This window comes from Egretta garzetta, unplaced genomic scaffold (assembly GCF_000687185.1).
Source record: "Egretta garzetta isolate BGI_Z169 unplaced genomic scaffold, ASM68718v1 scaffold325, whole genome shotgun sequence".
NCBI lineage: Eukaryota > Metazoa > Chordata > Aves > Pelecaniformes > Ardeidae > Egretta > Egretta garzetta.
The window spans coordinates 227,085-231,539 of NW_009259833.1; the positions used below are offsets into that span (position 1 = coordinate 227,085).

A 4,455-nucleotide genomic window follows, 5' to 3' on the forward strand; every position below is an offset into this window, starting at 1 on the left:
GCCCCCACTGGCACCAATGCTGGTGGCTGACGTGCCGCAGGCCACACTGGAGAAGCCAGGGAGGAGACTTTGCTGCTGTGCGGTGGCTTTACTGGGTCTGAGTCAGAGAGAATTACAAAAAAAAGGGATTTCACTTTAAAGGGAAAAAAAACACCAAAAAAAAAAAAAAAATAGCCTGCGATGTTATTCCTGGCTCAGGAGCCGGGGACATTTCTATTTTCATTTGTTGCTAGTTGGAAGTGTGCTGCTGCGAGCGGTGGGATGAGTCATCTCGGCACAGCCCTGGCACGCCGGGTCCGGCACGGCTGTGCCGGCGCGGCCGCGTTCGGTGAGGCGAGGTTTGGGTGGCTCAGAGCTGCGGGGAGTTAAGAGGTTGCTGCTCGCCTGGGTCTCGCCCCTGCCCCGCAGAGCCACCACCCCCCAAGCACCCGCTGCCACCGACGGAAGGAGGTGCTGCCGCTCGGGGGCTGCAGGTAACTGACCCCCAGCGGGGTCAGGGCTGGTGGGATCTGTACGCTCATCCGCCTTCCTATACACTCACCTGCCTTCCTGTACACTCATCCACCTTCCTATACACTCACCTGCCTTCCTATACACTCATCCACCTTCCTATACGCTCACCTGCCTTCCTATATGCTCACCTGCCTTCCTATACGCTCACCTGCCTTCCTATATGCTCACCTACCCTCCCTATCCACTCACCTGCCTTCCTATACGCTCACCTGCCTTCCTATACGCTCACCTGCCTACCTATATGCTCACCTGCCTCACTATACACTCATCCACCTTCCTACACATTCACCTGCCTTTCCATACGCTCAACTGCCTTTCTATACACTCACCTGCTTTCCTATATGCCCACCTGCCTTCCCATACACTCATCCAGCTTCCTATACACTCACCTGCCTTCATATACACTCACCTGCCTTCCTATATGTTCACCCACCTTCCTGTATGCCCATCTGCCTTCCTATACGCTCATCTGCCTTCCCATATACTCACCTGCCTTCCTATACATTTACCCACCTTCCTATGCATTTACCCACCTTCCTATACAGTCCTCCGCCTTCCTATACTCACCTGCCTTCCTACACATTCATCTGCCTTCCTATACATTTATCCACCTTCTTATACACTCACCTGCCTTCCTATATGTTCACCCACTTTCCTATATGCCCATCCACCTTCCTATACACTCATCCGCCTTCCTACACACTCACCCACCTTCCTATACAGTCCTCTGCCTTCCTGTCCATAGGTGCCGTTGGCAGCATCCCCCCGAGCGGGAGCGGTGTCTCCGTGGGCAAGCAGCGGGGCAGCTGCGTGGCCGCAGACCACTCCACGCCGCCTGCAACCCTGTACAGAGATATTAAAAGTTGAGATTAAAGGAAAAAATTGCGTCTCCCCAACCACTTTCTCTTCTCACGGCTTTGCCGTCACCCGTGGCACCCGCCCTGCTCCTCTGCCACGGGGACCAACATCCCGAGCTGCATCCTGGCGCTGCCGGGAAGGAGAGAGGGGACGGTTCCCTGCCCCGTGAGGAGCGCGTGGGGGCTGGAATCGCTTCAAATGCCCCCGAAGGAGGTCTGGTGCTGCTGGTGGAAATCCATGGGAAACCCCATTTTAATAAGCAGCAAAAAACCCAACGCGGGGCCGAGGGGATGCGTAGAGGCCCCTGGCTGCTGCCCCAGCCTTGGGTCAGGTCTGACTCCAAGCCCCTCGCACCTGCGTTGCTGTAATTTTAGGGGCATAATAAAAAACACTGAATTTTTAGGAGGATGACATGTGAAGATCTGAAAAGACTTTGAAGATCTTCTTGGTTTGAGCCTGGTTGGCCCCGGCTCTCTCAAGAGGGGCGTGTTGGCATGCTCCCTGTCCCTTAACAAATATTAACCCATCAGTTTATTCGCACTGGGACGGGGATTTAACACTAACGACAACTCTACGGGTGCTGTAAAAATAAGGGAGTGGGGGTTAGAGCATTTGCAAGCTCGCCTGTCAACTGGAAGGGCAAATCTTTATGAAAGAGGATTCCCTTCATCCAGTTCTGCCAGAAGTATTTGGGTTTAGATTTAACAGATCTAAAAGAGGTGTCTGCTTCTCTGGCTGTTGTTGGGAGTTGTCCTTGAAGCACCCAGAGAAGGGGGTGGTGATGTTCCTGGTCTGTAGTTGAACAGGGATGGGAAATAACTCAGGACTTTCCTTCTCCACTGGAGAAGGAGAAGGCCAACCTTCTCTCTCTGGCCAACCAAAGCATCTTTCATAAAAAAAGGGTAAAAAAATGAATCAAATTATTCAAGTGAAAAACAAGCAGGAGGAGATCAAACCAACCAACTCTTACCTTCTTCCCTGTCATCTTTTTGTATCCAAAAATTCCCAGGCTAGGGTGAAGTTGCCTCCCATTCCATCTTCAGTGGCTGGCGGTTGTTGATGTGTCCTGCGAGATGGGTACAAGAGGATGGAGGTCAGAGAAGGTGGTGAGATGCTGCAGGGGAGTTGGTGACCCACTGGCACACCTGGGCTCAGAGGGAAGACCCTGCAGATGCAAAAAGGCATTCACCTTCTGAAACATTCACAGTATTTCACAAATATTGTGGCCAAGAGATGCACTGCAGGAGGATGGGCTGGCTGCAAAGAGAGGTGGCTCTGGGTGGTGGAGGAAAGCCCTGGGGCCGTCAGGAGGCCACCCCAAAACGCCAGCATCCTGCTGGTGGAGAGCAGCTCGCTGGAAAAACAAACAGACTCCAGGGCGACACACAACCCGTAAGGCAGGTGGTAGGGATTTTCTTTACGTGCCGCTCAAAGGACAGGCCAGTTAATTATTAATTTTCTATTATAAATGAAGCAGAGCGAAAGGCGGAGGATTGGCTGGGTGAAAATCTCGGGACTGCAGGGCAGGGCAGGTTGAGATCAACACGGGCAGGCCCAAGAAGAAACGTCTGTGATCCTGAAAACCCGCTCGGGGAGCGGCACCGAGATCTCATCTGCTGTCAGCAAGCCCTGGGTGAGGACAAATCCTGCCTGTGCCGTGTGTGTCCAGACAGAGGCCTCCAACCCCTCTCCCCTAGCTCAGATGGAAGATCTCCCTAGGGTGCTCCCAGCCCTGGGACCTTTTGGAAGGGAGGAGATCCAGGACAGGACAAGCCTTTGCTGAAACCCCCCCCATGAAGGTTCTTGAAGCCTTCCGCAACCTGCAGGTCGGTAACTTTGCGAGCCAGAACAGACATCTTTGGATGTAAGAGCCCTTCCATCTGTCTGTCCCATGAGTTTCTGGAGCCCTGCAAACCTTTAGCACCCGGAGCATCCTGCAGCAAGGAGTCCCACAGCTCCGCAGGGGACTGAGATGAAAGGCCCCGTGTGGGTTTGACTTGTTGCAAACCAGTTTCACTCATTATCCCATCTAGTAAAGGAAAATTCCCTGTCTCCGAGCCACTCACCATCTTACAGACCTCTGTCACACTCCTCCTTGGTCTCCTTCCTCCTCACCAGCGACATCATCTGTGCGCATCGCTGTTTCCCCCTGATATCAGAGCCGATACAGCTTTTTCCTGTAGAGGAGCTCCTCCACACCTCTCATCATCTTCATCGTATTCTCCAAACAAGGCGATTTCTCCCCAAACTGCTACGGTGTGCTGCCCGCTGAGATGCAGTGGAGAAGCTCCAGCTTGTGCCCGGTGGGTCTGACCCATGGTGAAGAGCCAGGATCCTTAGCCGGAGTACCCTGGCTTTTTTCCGAGGAGCTCTGTATCTCACCAGCTTGGATCCACTCAGCTTCCAAAATAAACCAAACTCAGATGCAAGACGGAGCCCGTGCCCGGTGCACTTGACTGAGTACTTTTTACAGCCCTGGAGATTGCTGAAACCATGTGGACTGCAAGGCAAGAGCAGTGCTGGGAGTGAAAGCGAAGAGTTAAAAATGAGCAAGCCAAAGGAAAGGAGGGGGGGGAAAAAAAAAAAGCAAAGAGGCCAGAGTTTAAAAAAATAAAAACTAGAAGGCAGCAAAGAGCAGAAAAGGAAACCTCGTGAGCATCTCTTCCCCTCTTGGCTTCTCCTCGCGCAGACCGCGAAGAGGAGGGGAGGTTGGAGCCCACGGGTCTGCTCCTGCAGCCGGGCTTGTCTCCCGGAGAAGTCCCCGCGACTCCAGCACCGAGCAAACCTCTTCCCTGACAAGAGCAGGAGAGGGGCTGTGAGCTCCTTAATGCATCTGCGTGTTTCCTAAACACCCTTAAGAGGCATATGCATTCCACAAAAAGCTGGTTATCGCTGGGCTTGAACATTTCCACGAAAGCCGGGAGCTGCGGCGAGCAGCTAAAAGCATCGTTTCCTCCGGTGGAACACGGCCGGGGCGCTTACACCCGCTCGGCAACCCACAATTTTGAAATGCGGGTTTTGGGATGAGTTCTTTAACGCAAGAGTGGGCTCTGCTCCCCCGTGGGCCCCCCAGCAGCCGCTGGA

At 53.5% G+C, this 4,455-nt stretch overlaps 1 long non-coding RNA gene across 1 annotated transcript; it reads right to left on the reverse strand.

Annotated features, from left to right (window-relative positions):
- Window positions 1–322: 322 nt before the first annotated feature.
- On the reverse strand, window positions 323–4,171 carry LOC118452391. Its single transcript, XR_004842165.1, has 3 exons — window positions 3,438–4,171; window positions 2,342–2,437; window positions 323–1,356 (listed from the first exon to the last, which is right to left on the reverse strand). It is a non-coding gene; the product is annotated as an uncharacterized LOC118452391 (long non-coding RNA).
- Between the last annotated feature and the right edge of the window lie 284 nt (window positions 4,172–4,455).